Source organism: Haliotis rufescens, unplaced genomic scaffold (assembly GCF_023055435.1).
Source record: "Haliotis rufescens isolate VD_foot unplaced genomic scaffold, xgHalRufe1.0.p SCAF_43, whole genome shotgun sequence".
NCBI lineage: Eukaryota > Metazoa > Mollusca > Gastropoda > Lepetellida > Haliotidae > Haliotis > Haliotis rufescens.
In genome coordinates this window covers 201,022-218,314 of record NW_025964146.1, presented here as the reverse complement: position 1 = coordinate 218,314, position 17,293 = coordinate 201,022, and the positions used below count along the sequence as shown (strand labels likewise).

The window sequence follows — 17,293 nt, the reverse complement described above, 5'->3', positions numbered from 1 at the left end:
ATAAATTTTGAATGCTGAGTTTATAAATTATCTCAGTGCTAACCTATCAGCACTAATATCCAAAATCACTGTGCTGTTTTATTAGTTCATTTAGCCAAATATAATTTTAGCATGCAAGACACTAACAGTACTTTACACAGTGGTGCATTATATGTGATTTTATATACATTTCAGGTCATCATTTCATGATTTGGCTGCGGTTATATTCTGCTACAAAAAGCAGAATCATGGTTTCAAATTACATACATATTCTGTACATCTAAGTTTATAATCAGAGGGACAATTAGATTGCTCCTGATATCTGAATATTGATTTCATTCCACTGACTGTCTCAGGGGTAATTTAAACAAGTATTTGTCACAGAGTGACGAAATATCCCCCGCCTGTACACCATAGTACCAAATATGAAGACAATCCAGCGATTAGTTCTTGAGATATTGTGGCAACACCGTTTTCCAACTCCAAAAACAGATTTGCCTGCTGTGACCTTGAAAATGGGGTCAAGGTCACCAAATCTGACAGGTGTATGCGGTGTCTGTATATACACTATAGTTCCAAATATGAAGACAATCCAGCGATTAGTTCTTGAGATATCGCGGCAACACCGTTTTCCAACTCCAAAAGCAGATTTGCCTGCTGTGACCTTGACAATGGGGTCAAGGTCACCAAAACCGACTGGTGTCTGCGGTGTCTGTATATACACCATAGTTCCAAATATGAAGACAATCCAGTGTTTAGTTCTTGAGATATCGCGGCAACACCGTTTTCCAACTCTAAAAGCAGATTTGCCTGCTGTGACCTTTAAAATGGGATCAAGGTCACCAAAACCGACTGGTGTCTGCGGAGTCTGTATATACACCATAGTTCCAAATATAAAGACAATCCAGTGTTTAGTTCTTGAGATATCGCGGCAACACCGTTTTCCAACTCTAAAAGCAGATTTGTCTGCTGTGACCTTGAAAATGGGATCAAGGTCACCAAAACCGACTGGTGTCTGCGGAGTCTGTATATACACCATAGTTCCAAATATGAAGACAATCCAGTGTTTAGTTCTTGAGATATCGCGGCAACACCGTTTTCCAACTCTAAAAGCAGATTTGTCTGCTGTGACCTTGAAAATGGGATCAAGGTCACCAAAACCGACTGGTGTCTGCGGAGTCTGTATATACACCATAGTTCCAAATATGAAGACAATCCAGTGTTTAGTTCTTGAGATATCGCGGCAACAAACAGGTGGGACGTACGGACGGACGTACGGACGTACAGACGTACGGACGTACGGACGTACGTACGGACGGTCATGAATACTATATCCCCCGCTTCGCGCTTTCGCGCGGCGGGGGATAATTAAAATCTTCTCACCAAATGGAATCATGACTATTGCACAAAATTCGACAATGACAATTACTGTTGCTATTACAGATAAAGATAAGAATAATGTAACTTTTATCTCCTGGTTTCATTAAGTTTAAGAGTTAAAAAGTAGGCAGCAGAATAATTTATTAATTAATTATCAATGGGTTCTCTTGTTCCAAAAGTAGGCAACTAAAACTCATCAAGAAATGACAAGTAGGTAATAATCTGTTTTGCTGGCTGCTTGTGCTTATTGAAGTCGCTGCCCATGGACTGATAATAATACTGAATTTCATTATAATTTTGACTCAACTCACCTTGGGTACTTCCAAGACTTGTTGCATCTTGTGTGTGCGAGTCTGTCATCTAGAAGAAATGAGGTGGAAAGATAAGATACTTGGTATCTTTGCAATAATTTTATTTAAATTAAAGAATTAGTAACTGACCACATTATAGAGAATATAAGACTGTGTGTCGCATTATGTAACAATATCATGATATATCAGATAGTCATTGAAACCGCTTCCCTATTCCAATCCATTATGAACTTAATATAAATTACTGTCAAGTGATGTGTAATTGCCCATTAATTATGATGCAACGATGAACCCACCTAATGCCAGCTACAGACGTAGACTGATTTATAACTGCAGTTAGTGGCAACATCTGGTGTATTTGAAATATTCTCGCCAGAAAATTATCTAAAAATAGTTCCATGGGAATTGTAGCGACACCTGGAATACTGTGTAGTATGATACTAAAAATAACAAATTTGACTTCATCTTTGCAAGCTTTCAAAATCATATAGCTGCCGTATCGGCCATTTTGAATTAATAGATAACAACAAAATAAGCAGTATAGACTTAAAGTTGTTGCCTTCATTATCCTTACAAAGTTTCAATTTCACTGCAGAATTTTCCAAGACAAAATTGGTCCATATTACAATATACATGTGAAATTGTGAGTGCGGCTAAGTACCAAATCATTGTAAAATTTCAAAATACACCGAACAACATCAGATATATGTTGCTTCTCAGTACAAACAAACCATGTATCAAATTACACATTATTTTCTGCAAAAATGGCAAGAAATAGACTTTCCAATATGTTCAATATGGTTGCTATTGGCAACCACTTTTAATTATCTGACTGCAATTATATTCAGCATAGAGCTAAACTGTTGCATCCTTGCAAAGTTTGAGCTTCATAGCATTTTGATAGCTGCAGAAACTTCCAAGAAAATGTACTTAAGGGGCTGCTTATTGGAGCAGGGTGTTTATTATGTTGAATACGGTAGGCGATTTTGAGAGCAAGGCCAAAGTGCAAAGGTCAAAATTACAGAAACCATTTGATATATGTTTAGCCCAACTACTTACTACCCAGATACTAAATTTCACTTCAGTAGCTGCCAAATTAGCAGACTAATGCCCTAGCTTGGATTTTCAATATGGCTGCTGTGGCGGCCATATTGAAAATCGGATCTGAACCTCTTGAATAAATCTAGGTGTCATCATTGCTCGAACATGCATGCCAAGTTCCAGCTCCATTGGCCCAGTAGTTTCGGAGAAACTGTTTAAACACGACAACAGACAAGCAGACCATGGCATAAGCCCACCGGACCTTTGGTCCAGGTGAGCTAGAAAGGGCTAAATGACAATGTAATATTTGTACAACCTCAAGAATTCTTGATATCTTTCTTGAAGGTTCTTGTCCTTCTTGTGACTGGCTTGATTCCTGGGCTTCATTTCTAGAACAGCTCTTTCTTTTGACACTGTCACCTACCAAAGCACACAAAAACATCTAGAAAAGAATTCATGTCATGAATACTCCCCCTTCCCACTTAACACACAACATTTTTCCCAATTCATCTGCCATGGGCCCTTCGTAAAAAATCCTAGATAAATCCCTGTCATAAGAATCATCAGTGAACAGATATTTTTACTAAACAAAACATAAAGAATCACACTGAATATGAAGTATTACATGTATCACTCAACACTGCTCAAAGATGCATCATCACATGATTGTGATAAAACATTATTTGACGAATCTGCAAAATTGTTGATTCTAGTACTGAAGATTGGCAGAGGAAAGCTTTAGAAGGAAGTAATAGGTGTATTATTCTGAGATGACCATCTGCGACCATAATTTCACAGTTTAGAAACAATTTTTTAAACTGGATTGAAGAAAACAAAAAGTCCAAATATTTAAACAAGAAACGTTAAAGCAAAAAATTACATTATTTCTGCAAAATGCTGAAAATTTTACTGAACTGATTGTGTAGATTTAACATTGTTGAATTAATATTATGTACCTTTCTTCACTTGGGTCTTCTTTATCTCCTTAATGCCTTCTACATGTACCACTTGTACACCCTCAGAAGATTCAGGCAACTGAATGTTCTCTTGAAAAAGAAGAAGAAATCAGTTAGAATTTCAAGAATTTACAAGAAAATACTGCCATAATGAATATCATAATAGTAACATTGGTTACTGAAAGGCCTAATTTTAAGAAAAATGACAATTTTGATTTTTTTTAAAAATATCATTGTAAAATTATTATCTTTTAATATTATCAAGTTTAAGCACAAATGGATAAGTTTCGAGGATGTCAAGTAATGACCATGTTAATGGAATACACACCTGCATGGTTGTTTGCCTCCATTTCCTTCCTAATTCTCTCTACTACTGCTTCCGCCTCCTTCGCCAATTGCACTTTGTCATCTTGAAGAGAAAATAAAAGTAGATATAGTTCAAGAAATTTCTTTAAAATCAGACCCTACTTCTATGACATCAGCTTGATCAAATATTTCCTACATAATATGTTACAGCTGATGAACAGCATGCCATTGTTTCACTCGCACCAAAGGGTTTGTATATAAACTGACAAGGTTACAATTTAAAATCCATAGTGAAACGATGTAGGCTTACACCAGTAACAAAAGTGCTATCCTGTAGGCAACCTTTTTCATTTTCTATATCAAATAGCAAGTGATGAATGATTTTTCAAAATATAAATTACAGTAAGTTTTCTTAGATGATTCTACACTTCATGCCAAACATCATCAGCCTACAGATTAAAAATGAAATTCACAGAAATCTAGACATTGCGTCATAGATGATATGCGTGAAAACATCTTACCGAAGTTCAGCTGAATCTAAAATGTTTAAATTATTCCTTTTTTTTGTTAGCCTATTCCATTATTCGGCCCATTATTAAAGCCATGCTGAACGGCTTACAATTCCAAATTTCGACCCCGTATTTCAAGTACATAGAGTAGAATATAAAAACTAGTGAGTTTGTTTTACATACCTGACACCCGAATAATTTCCGCGGGGAAAAGCTTTCCACGATGTTTTGCCTGGACCCTGTCCCCTTGTTGGTATTCCCACGCCTCTCTCCTTGGCACAGTGATTGTGCTTACTGACTGGACGCTGAAAGCATCTTCCAGATACCACAACAAAGCTGCGTACTGTGGTTGCGAAGACATTCTTTCTTTGAGATTCGGGCGCGTTTTAATTGTGAAAATTACGAAATACTTTATCTATATCGTCGTGTCGAGAGCGTCTATGGAACCGCCAAAACTTGAATATACCCGAAGTTGCGCAGGAGACTTTAGGTAATATTAGATCCGTGGTACCGTATCCAGGTTCCAGGGCACTTCTACCTGGAATATTGGCCCTGACATCCGGTTGCCGTTTATCATTTTTTTTCAACAAAAAAGACATAATTTATAAAGTTGTTTCTAAATAAATATTCAAGAGTTATTTCAATACTTTTGATAATGAAATATTGGAATTATTTTGAAGACAAATATATTTTTGACACAACTCTTTACACTGCCTCCGATTGGAATCCTGCAAGTGCTCTGCCAGCGATGCCTCTACTGACCATGCAAGGAACTTTTACCAATCATCGCCCGCCATTTTCGTCGACAAAGAAGAAATCTGAGACGTTTTAGTACACACAAGAAATGCCCCTCATTAAATAGTCTTAGTGACAAGAAGAAATGCGAAAATGCAGCGAAACAAAGATAATTCCTACGTGAAAACGGACGTTGATGGACAAACGAAGTTTCAGTGCTTGTTGTGCAAACGTCTTCTGTCCACTAAACAAAATGTGATATGACACCTGCACACAGCTCATGAACTCAGTAAGTTTTTTTCTTTTAGATCCAGCATGTTTAATTCTGCACACCTAAACCTGGAAGCATTGATTTTCTTTGCCATTGGGGTATGACAGCATTCAAATCTCTTCTGATAAAACTTTTTCGTGAAACCGCATTATCGGTGGTTCAAGAAGGGAGCTAACTCCGTTTGCCTAATCGAAAGTTCGAGGTGGGCCCACATTTGAAAGTTGGTTGGTTGGTTTGTTGTTTAACGCCGCACTCAGCAATATTCCAGCTATATGACGGCGGTCTGTAAATAATCGAGTCTGGACCAGACAATTCAGTGATTGATATCATCAGCATCGATCCACGCAATTGAGATCGATGACATGCATCAACCAAGTCAGCGAGCCTGACCACCCGATCCCGTTAGTCGCCTTTTACGACAAGGCGACTAACGGGATCGGGTGGTCAGGCTCGAAAGTAAACGCATTTGTTGTTGAGAATTTATACTACGTAAACAAACCCGCATAATGAACTCATAATTTGTCTATTTAAAATAAGATGGCAATACAGCAGAACTCACTTCTTCGAACATGGCCAAACTAGGTCGTAGGGTCATTAATATTCATGAGTTATTCCTTTTATGGAACAAGTTCTGGCAAACGATCACTATAAGACGGGAACAATGTGGGCCCACATTTTAGAAAATGGTTATAAGTAAGCCAAGCTAATGAAGCTAGCGATTTTTTAATGTGGTCCCTCCTTTTGTAATCACTATGACGGAAGAACGTCTGCCCACTTGTTTCGATCACCATATATGACGGGAACAATGTGGGCCCACATTTGAGAAAATGATTATCAATATTTAAGTAGAATTTCGCGATTAATAAATGTGGTCCCTCCTGTTGCAATCAATATGACGTAAGAACGTCTGCCCACATTTTTAGGGATTGATTATCAGAACTAACGAAACAAACGAAGCTAGGCGTAATACAAATGTGGGCCCACTTGTTTCGATCACCATAGATGACGGGAAAGATGTGGGCCCACATTTTAGAAAATGGTTATCACCACTAAACCAATCTTAGAAGATGTACGGATGGAAACATAAATATATAATGCATTCAAACATTTAATTACGCATACGTTTTACATTAGGGATAAAGCTGGGCATTTAATAGCTGGACCAACAACGTACAGCGTGGGTGACGCCATAACTTGCAAATACAAAAACAACGGAGATAGCTCCCGTTTGAAATTAGAGTGACCTCCCTTTCCCAATATGAACCACTGATAATGCGGTTTCGCCAAAGTTTTTAAATAACATCTGGCTTATGACATGGTTACAATTTACAAGGCATATCTGAAAAGTTGCCCTCAAAATAAGGGACGCCAGTGATTACAGATAGCCGGAAGTGTCAGGTAACATCGTGTACAGTTGTAAAACAACAGAAATGTTTGATTTTATAATTATTCTGTGTACGTGACTCATCATGCTCATACCTCAAAACAGCAACCATATTTAATAAGTAGGTCTGAATGTACCCATTGGACTGAGTGTGCAGTTTATGTTATTGATTTGGCCGTCAAGTTTTAAACCAGGTGGTCACGAGGGCCTTGGTAAGCAGCAGTGACATGACATTGTACTTTTTAATGTTGTCATTTATAAATACCAAGTAAACATGTACAGGCATAGTTTAAATAATTTTAAATTGCATTTAGTATTTAATCATGTTAGGTCCAGTGAAAAGAATTAAGAAGAGATACTTGGATGATCCAGATGTCGGTGTTCCTCAACGCACAGCAGCAAGATGGAAGAACAAGAACATGCTTGAGGTTTCCCAAGCTTCCACATCGGATGATGTACTTCTTGAATCCAACATTATCTCGGGTGGTGATGTGTTTGATCATATGGATGCACATGATGAAGCTTCAGCATTGACTCAAACGGATTCAGTTGGTATGTTATTGTTTTTACCTGTCAGCTATGTTTGTATGAATTTTTAAATGTAAGTTTTCTGATGGCTTGGATGCATTTGGGAGCCATTCGGAAATATAAATAACTGTCTGATTTAGGCAGCTCTGACAATTCTGTCAGAAGCTTGGTGATTTGTTAATGGTTATAGGAAAGGTCCCTCTGATGCGACCCATATGATAATGGTCTAACTTTGGTGGCTGGACCATCCACATTTAGCATCTTTTGTTGATCTGGTAACAGATGAGATGTATACTTTATGACTCCATTCTTCTCTTATTCAGGTGTTGAACATGATGGACAAGATGAAGCATCAACATTGGCTCAGAGAGTGTCAGTTGGTAAGTTTTTGGAGTATTAGGATTGCAAAGGAAACAATCCAAACTATTTTAAATGTTCTTGTTTATTCTGTAGTAACTCAGCAGCACAGTGCTTCAGGTAATATTTTCAACCAATTGTACTCATTTTCATTAGGTTTGTTTGGTATTTCATAAGGTACTCATTTTGAGCCCAACTGGGCAATGCCCAGGAAGACTTATTCCATATATCACAGATTTATCCATTACATTAACTTCTCAAACAAGACTGACAAGCTAGCGTGTTGACAGGGACGTGCTCTAATAATAGTACAAAACAACTTTGTTACAAAACTGGAATCGTAATCCGAAATGAAATAATCCATCTGTTTGCATTCCTATACAACAACGGTAATTAATTATTGGGGATGCCCGCATACCGGTAAATCACGGTTCATTCTTTCAGTGATACTTTTCACTATACTATTTTTGAAGAGTTGGTATTATCCGTATATCAGATTTAAAAAGATATGAATTTTAATTGACTTGAAAAACACCGTTGAAATGTTATTGATGTATTTCCAAACACAAAGCTGTTTGCTTCAATCGAAGACCATAACAAGTGGTTAGTTTGCATTTACCTCCCTTGTATACATTCGCATAATTTTGTACATGTCCGTGAACCATGGTCGGTAAACATTCGTGTCATCAACATCGCAACAGCGTCATGAAAGGTCGTCAAAAACGAGAAGATAAGGCCAAAGTGTGAGTACACTTTGGCCTTATGCACAATACAATATATCGTGATACGGCCTTGTGTATCGCAGTATATCACAATACGCTTTAGACTTCCAATACCCATCCTTATTAATTAGCAGCCCCGTGGAACGGGGACTGCTTAATAAATGTGTTTGCCTGATTTTGACCGCTGCCGCCGATTCGTCTTTTGGCTATAACTTCATAAGGTGACTTCTATAGGATATCAAACTTTGGACGCCCCCTATATACCCCTGGGAAAACATTTACACTAGGTGGGGCAGATCTCAAAGGTCAAGGTCACTGTATGCAAATGACCACTCAGAAATCCTATGCGGGACAATTTTTCGCAAACTTTGCATTCTTCCCCTTTTGGTCAAACAGTTAATTTTTCCCAATGCAACTGCCATAGGCCACGGTTGAATTTTCCCAGATAAAACACTTTGTTAAAAGTTTCTGCCAACTGAGATAATTGCTTAAGATTTGAATCTTTTATTTTCAGTTACTGACAGTGTATCTGAAGACAGCTACTCAATGGACTACAACTGTGCATCAAGTAGCGAGTTTGTGTCAAGTGACGAAGAAACTGTGTCCTTTGAATCAGATGATACTGATGAGACAAGTAGTGACTCCGATGCTAGTAGAACTGACACAGTTGACCTCTTGTGTACTGATTCTAATCTTTCAATTCAAGAGATACAGGCTGTGAAACTACTTTCATGTTTCTTAAGGAATAACCTGTCTGCTAGCACATGTAAGGATATTATAGTCACCTTGAGAGAAGTTTATCCGGAATCAGCATCTATTCAGAAACTAACTTATGAAAATATCTGGAAATTTGTTGATGATTCCAAAATGAAGGAATGTCATTACTGCGTTCTTTGCAGCCAAGTTTTTCCTGACAATGAAGACTTTTTTGCCTGTGAAAGAGAGCAATGTGATGGCCTCTGATATAAAGGTCCTTTTTCAGCACAAATGAAAAAGGGACGTCAACCCAGACAGAGTTTTGTTTTTGCTGATGTGAAGACACAGCTGTCAAGCCTTCTTCAGAGTCCAGGTAATTGAAGTTTCTTGTATGAGAAAACAAGTAAAATAATGGAAACAATTCTTCAAAACTAATCCATTTAATGATATTACATTATTACAGCAGTCCTTTGATAAAGCTTCTTGATTTTTTTAGCTCATCTGCCCAAAGGGCAAGTGAGCTTAAGTCAGGGCCTGTTTGTCTGTCGTCACCCGTCATAGTCAGCAATGTCGGCATGTGTAAACAATACTTTCTCTGAAACTACTGGGCCGATGAAGCTGAAACTTAGCATGCATGCTCCCACCCATGAGGCCGTTCCAGTTCAATTTTCAAATTCAAGTCATTAGTCGGCCAGTATGCAGATAATGAAGTGAAATTTAGCTGCAGCTCACCTGGAATAACTTGCATTATGATACTGAAAAGAACAAATTGATAAAACCTATTTTAAATCAGTGGATGTTGGTATTATATTATATCTGCAGCATAGAGTTGCTCTTATTACCCTTGCAAAGTCTCAGCTTCACAGCTGCAGACATCACTGAGAACATGGAGTATGATTTGACCATTGTATTTTGCTTGACTCCCCCAGTCATTGTATGTATTGAAATATGGAATTTTTCTTGGAAATTTCTGCAGCAGTCAAACTGAACTTTGCCAGGATATTAGTTTGCACTAAAGATTTTGTTGTGATCAGGGAATTCAAAATGGTCGCCATATCAAGCACGTTGAGAAAGCTATTTTTGACCCTTACACTGCCATTTTGGCAGATAATGATATTTAATTTGGTACATGTACATGGTGACTATTGGTGAGAAGCAACAGATGTCTGATGGTGCTTGCGTTATTTTTAAATTAGACCTTCATTTGACTTGAAGACATTGTTAATGTAATCAAAATCGCATATAATGCAATATATGGAAATGTAATATTTAAGTCAAAGCAGGTGAGCTTTAGTGTCGTGGCACTATTTTTTAGTTATACCCATGGAAATATAAGACATTATCGAAAGGCTGTTGCAAGATTGAAAATATGGAAGCTGTAAAATTTGTTCATTTCAGGATTAAGTGTATGTTTTGTAATACTGGTTTCCAGATTCTTTTGTCTTTCAAGTAAAACACCTCAAATTTCACCAAAATAACTTATATTGGCTAATAGCTATAGTAAAATAGCTGTGTAATTTGCTGCAGCGTGCAAAGATAATACCCTGACAAGAACTCATAAGGTTTAAAAGCATCTTTAATGAGGTTTGACTGAGTGTCTTTATATAATCCTTTATAAAAGTTATTAGCTGAATGTTAACTTTAGGATTTCTTTCTTCAGGTATTTGGAAAGATAATCAAGAAAGGAAGAAGACTCTAGCAGAAAGATGTGATGACATTCTGCGAGACATTACTGATGGGAGAGCTTATCGCAGATTGCAAGATGAGGGACAATTCCTCTCCGATCCAAACAGCTTGACAGCAGTCCTAAATACAGATGGAGTGAACCTGTACACATCTTTGAAAATAGAGTTATGGCCAATATTTCTTTCTGTAAATGAAATGACACCATCACTTAGATTTGCACGTGATAACATGCTCCTTGTTGGGATATGGCAAGGCAAAGGCAAACCTCCATTCCAACCCTACATTCATCTTCTATCCAAGCAACTCAATCCTCTCTATGAAGAAGGCATACAACTGAGCACAACAGCAGAGGAATGGATTCCTGTCAAGTTATCTGTTGTATGTGGTATATTTGACCTTCCAGTCAAAGCTGGGATTCTGAATATGACCTACTACAATGGGACAGAAGCTTGCATAACTTGTGAAGAACCAGGTGTGGTTGTGCAGCAGGGAAGAGGACACTCAAGGTGTTATCCTTTCAGACCTGAGCATGAGAAGCACCCTTTCAGGAATGATACAGATGTTAGATTGTCGATGGAGAGAGGCACAGAAAGAAGGCGAAGTAAAGGATTCAAGGGAAAGTCAGGTTTGCTGTCATTGAAAGGATTTGACTTAGTCATTGGTGTTGTGCCAGACTATATGCATGGGGTGCTGTTCGGAGTGGGGTCCTATGTGGGCCTGGAGTTGCTTTGCATTTGAAGATGCCAATGCAATGCTACTCCAGTCAGTTCATGGGACAGGGAATGTCCTGAAGCAAGTTATGAGGGCGCGACAAGCAAGGGTATTTTTACGTACACTTGACATCACCCAAGGTGAATGTTCAAAATGGAAGAAGTTGCAGGATGCTGCAAACTGTTCAATGGCTGGTTCACTTCAACCCGTTGCTGAAGATGACCTTACTGACGAGATATTCAGAAGATTACCAGTGACCAACCTGAGAGAAGTGAAGAAAGTTTCAAGAGTTTTGAATGCTGATGGGAAACGACTGTATGCAGAAGCATATACAAGGATGCAGAAAAGGGACTGCAGTGTTGTACTTCTTCAAGATGGAAGCGTGGCATCGATCAAGTACTTTGCACTTTGTCTACATTCAAATGTTGTGTATGCCATCTTAAATTTATACAAAATTGAAGGACGGAATGTAGTTCATGGTTTTCCTTCTGGACTGCACATAATACCAGTCAGTAGAACCAGAACAACTGATTGTGTACTTGTTGAACAGATTGTAGAACGGTTGATCTTGATCAGCACAAATGCTGACAGTACACACAATTTATTTGTTGCTAGGCTCCCAAACATTCATGGACACTCCATATTTAAATAAATATCCATCATTTTCTGGACATCAGTTAGCCTACATTGCGGATGTCAGGGAGAACAGTTACTGTAACTGTAGTTTCGTCTGCATTAATTTAGTTAAGAGGCTGATATGACTGATGGTTATTTTTCATAGTTTATTTGCCATTTCTACATTTACAGTGGATGTAGTTTCATACTTTTACAGGGATAATAAGCACTGAGTGCTTTATTCAGTCACAATATTAAAATTAAATAATCAGTAATAATGGAAGTGATTATGAATACATATTATAGTTCACTACTTGATATTTTGTTTTCATCTCTTAGTTCCTAATCTTAGACACAATAAGATTTCACCTTTGTAAAGCCAAACAATTAGAAGGATAAGTATTACTTTTTTCTCTCATTGTGTTTTCCTACAGGTCATAAAACATGCGAAACATCAAAATACTTTGATGAATAGTGTCTGTCTGTTGAAAGTAACATGGAACTGCTATTCATTAGGAGAGGTTTATTATGACTTAAGTAACAATATATTGATGGCGAAAATGCAAATACAAGTAATTGTAAATTTAGATAGAAATGTGTGCATTGCTTCATACTTAAACATTTCATAACACCATGTTTACATAAAAGTCTTATAAAAATTCCTTGAAATTCACAGTTTTGTTTCACTTAAGGTCAAGAAGTGAGGTCACGAATAGTTCATGAAATGAGTTCACGAACATTTGGTGTATCCAGTAGTTCATGAACTTCAATTATTTCATGAAGTGTATTTAATGTTCGTGAAAAGTTCGTGAACAAAGGTTCGTGAACTAGGTGCGTGAACTATTGACGAACAGTTCATGAAAATTTCACGAAGGCTTCACGAACTGTTCACGAACTTTTCGTGAACTCCACTGACTTCGTGAAATATTTTCGCCGGGGTAATAATAGACCAAATGTCACCTGTAACATTCATAATCCGTAGTCAACTGGATCGAGCAGCCATGCAGGCACAAGCAGAACACCTCAGAATTGCAGACATAGAAGAATGGGACATCCCAAAGGACCAAAGTGGGCATCCGAAAAGAAGAATTCACTGTGCTGTTTCTCCATCATCTGGCCTAGACTCAACTATTTACAGACAGCCATCATATAGCTGGAATATTGCTGAATGTGTCATTAAACAACAAACTAACCAACCAACCAACATAAAGCAAATATTACCCAACATGGTCAGTTACCAGCATTTTGTAGTCATTGATACAGGGAGATAACAAAAGAGAAAAATCACTTATGCATATTTATATCATTTGTGAATGAATTCTGTGTATAGTTTAGGTTATACAATACAAATAATAATGAAACTAGTTATATTATATTTACCCACTATGCCAGAACACAGCAAAAACATTTCAATACTTATTGCTTAAAAAGTGGATTTTAATGTACTGGTATACCAGTAGTACCATTATATTCTCTTCATAGAATCCTTGCCTCTGATTTCAATACCAATGATTTACCACGGTTTATGGAGAAATGAGATTGCAACCACTAAATTATATACTGTATTGGAATGTTATCCATTTTGAATAATTCCTTAAACAGTTCACAATTATCAACAATTACTTTGAAAATTTCTAGATGATATTGTGCATAAAGCTCTTCTCAGGATTTCCTTAAAAAAACACAGACCACATGATATTAATAAGAGAAGTGTTATATAAGTATAGCTTTAGGCATGTATGCTAGTCATGATAAGATTAGGAACATCAACCATTCATATTTGTGTTTATAAAAGTCATTAATAATACAAGAACAAAACACATCATGAATGGCTGAAGTAGAAATCATTGTCATATCCATCTCACAGCTCCTTTCCCAATAGTTTATGTAAAAGACTAGTCTTTAAAAAGGCAGGGATGGTGCACACTAGGGTGTATTTACACTGTATGTTGCTGTCTATGTAAGAAATTTTTGCTTAGCAAAGCATGGCTATATAAGGTTCAGTTATATAATACACTGGGTAAAAGTTCTCAAACATTTTTTTAGCTGTATCAGGTACCAGTGTTTCAAGTCCAGCACTGACATTAACAGTAAAACTATGCATTTCATCAGAAATAACTATAAGTAGAACAAGCTTTGTAAATAACACTAATTTTACTCTTTATCTTATTCACACTATATATTTTCTACAAATAAAGATTAACTGGTGCCTGTATGATGTCTCTGTAGTACTATCCAGTGACCCTTCCATGGACAATATGCAGCCATTTCATTACAGACTCCACCCCAATCTGTCATGTTGCCTTATGCTGACATACACAGGATGTTTGATAGGACACCTCCAGAAATGGCCATGCCAATCCAGAAAGTCCAGAGTGAATCTTGACACATCTGTGAATATCACACAAGACCATTAGTTAATTCCTCCAGTTTCTATGGTCTAAACACAATTGGCATCTGGCTAGAATGTGTCCATTTGTTAATGTTGCTACAAAATGGGGTCGCCAAGCATGCAGAGGATTTCTAATTGTCTAGTCAGTAACCTGAAATCAGGTGGCCTGACACAAGTGAACAGTGAATTGATTGGCTGATTGGGCTTGATTTCATAGAGCCTGGTTTTCAATTACTCAATCCTGGACTTGTGTTGTTGACTTAGGTGCCTGCAGAAACCTTTCAAAGTCTGCAAATCAGAGACTGAGACACTTTGAACTAGCTACCTCTCTCTGAGTTCCACCAGTTTGAAGCACGCAACTAGCCCTTAGGTACCGTAAAACGTGAAATTAATGCATCTCCAAAAGAATGTGACTGCTGGCCCCAAGCCAAAAATGCGACTCAATATGAATGTGACACTCCCTCCTCTCAAGCATCAGTGGATTTATATCTAAACAAAATGTCCTCTGTCAAGTTTACAGGAAAATCCTCACCTTAATCCAACCTTACATTAATCCAATCACACACCAAATAGCACCGCTTATTAGCGCTGAGTAGAGTGCTTCAGCTAAAACAATACGTGAGTGCTGGCTCATGTCGGCCTTTGATGCAGTCGCAAAGAGCAAAGACACCGTGTTGGGTGGCATCTGTCTGGACTTGCAGGTGTGATCAGTGATGACATGAATGAGTAGAACGCTTGTCTTGACGCGAGCAGTGACAATTCACAGGATGTAATTAGTGTTTGAATGACATTGTTTATATACTTGTTACAAGTGCTGCTCAATAAACATTGATGTGAAATACATACAGTGATCCCCCGATATTGCGCTCTTCGATAAATCGCTACCTCGGTTACTACGAGCGGTATCGCATGGCTCCCAAAATTTATGTACACTTTTAATACTGAGAGTTTTACACAGACATGATTGTATTGTTGTTCGTTGTTCATCTGCACATAACGCTTCTCATTGCATAATCAACGGTTTATCGCTGAATGGAGTTCTTATAATCTGTTTGAAAACATCCGCAGCAAGTCCCGGAAATACGATTGTTCTACTAGTTAACTTTTCACACTATACATCCTTTGATCTTAGAAGCGCATGCATGCAATAAAAGAGAACCACAAGCGTAAGTTCACAAAAATCACAAGTTAATTAGTGGGCAATCCAATTTGAGGCGACACTGTCAACTCACATTAGTTGCTGTCACAACACGACGGTCATTCCTTTTGATTTGGATCAAGTAACCCTATCAAACCAATTAATTTGGCTTGACATACGTTACTGAATATAAAGTGAATTTATCAGATCAAGGGCATGAAATGAAACCCCGTCTACTCTATTCCAAATTAGCCCCGGAACACCAACCATTCAACTTCCCCCTCATTCTAAAACCAGTTAATGGTGTTCATCCAGTGGAATTGCAACGGGATCGCCACCAATGGGCATGAGCTTTAGGCCCTCATTGCCCTTCAAAAAATCTCTCCATTATTAATCGCAGTCAAAGAAACTAAATTATCCCCCCAAAAGACCTTCAAAATCCCAGGCTATGTTCTCATTCGGAAAGATAGACCCCGACCCACTAACTGCACCGGACCACCACACGGTGGCCTGGGCATCTTCATCAAAAACCATCTTGATTATGACACAATAGATATTCCCACCCCAAATCTTGAATGCCTGGCCATCAAAACAACCATAAACCAAACTAAAATCAGTATTATTAATGTCTACCATAGCAAAACAAAACCCTTCACAGGTGAAGACCTTAAGGTCTTAACCAAATTTATTGATCCAAACACCATCTTTCTAGGCGATTTCAATGCTCATCATCCACTGTGGGGCACAAAAAACTATACAGATAGATTTGGCAAACTAATCCAAGAATGGTCAGAATCAAACAACCTTATTTGCTTATTTGCTTAAACAATAACCAACCCACTAGGTACCCCACAAGCCATCTTCAATCCCCCACAGCAATCGACCTTACCTTCACCACCCCCCATCTCCATTCTAAACTCTGCTGGGAGGCCCATTCGGACACCTGGGGCAGTGACCACACGCCCATCAAAATTTCTTTATCCCTACCCACCCAAACCCCACCTCTATCCAAACCCAATCCCAATCTGCCCCCCCTTCAGACCACACCCCCCAGCAATCCAAATTCACTCTAAAAAAGGCTGACTGGAAAACATTCCACACACTATGCACAACATCGACAACGACATTTTCAACACAAACTTTACAAATACAATACACAATATAGCCCTTAAATGCATCCCAACAGTCAAAATCTCACCGCACCATATCACTGTCCCCTGGTGGAGCTCAGAAATAGAAAACTCTAGAAAACTTAGGAAAAAAGCACTAAATAAAGCCAAGCGGGACATAACAAAACTCCCCTTGGCAAAAAATCTCAGAAATTCAACTAAACAACTTATAAGAGCAGCCAAAAGAAAACATTGGGAAACATTTACCAGCTCCTTGAAAATGGGGAAACAAAATACCAAAATTCTATGGAAAAAACTTAAAGCCATAAAGGGCACTTCAAAAACCTTCTCAGCCCCATCTTTTCCTAACCTAAATACCGACAAAGCTAAGGCTAATGCCATGGCTGCTCACTTCTCGGCCACTAGCAGCTCCGCCAACCACACTCCCATCATGCAAGACACTATTA

General features: G+C 38.1%; 1 long non-coding RNA gene and 1 pseudogene across 1 annotated transcript; one reads left to right on the top strand and one right to left on the bottom strand.

Moving 5' to 3' along the window:
• Positions 1–1,675: 1,675 nt before the first annotated feature.
• On the bottom strand, positions 1,676–3,699 carry LOC124120854. The gene is made up of 3 exons (XR_007218199.1): positions 3,668–3,699; positions 3,028–3,131; positions 1,676–1,719 (listed from the first exon to the last, which is right to left on the bottom strand). It is a non-coding gene; the product is annotated as an uncharacterized LOC124120854 (long non-coding RNA).
• Positions 3,700–5,312: 1,613 nt separating this feature from the next.
• LOC125372569 lies at positions 5,313–11,599 on the top strand (annotated as a pseudogene).
• Positions 11,600–17,293: the final 5,694 nt, after the last annotated feature.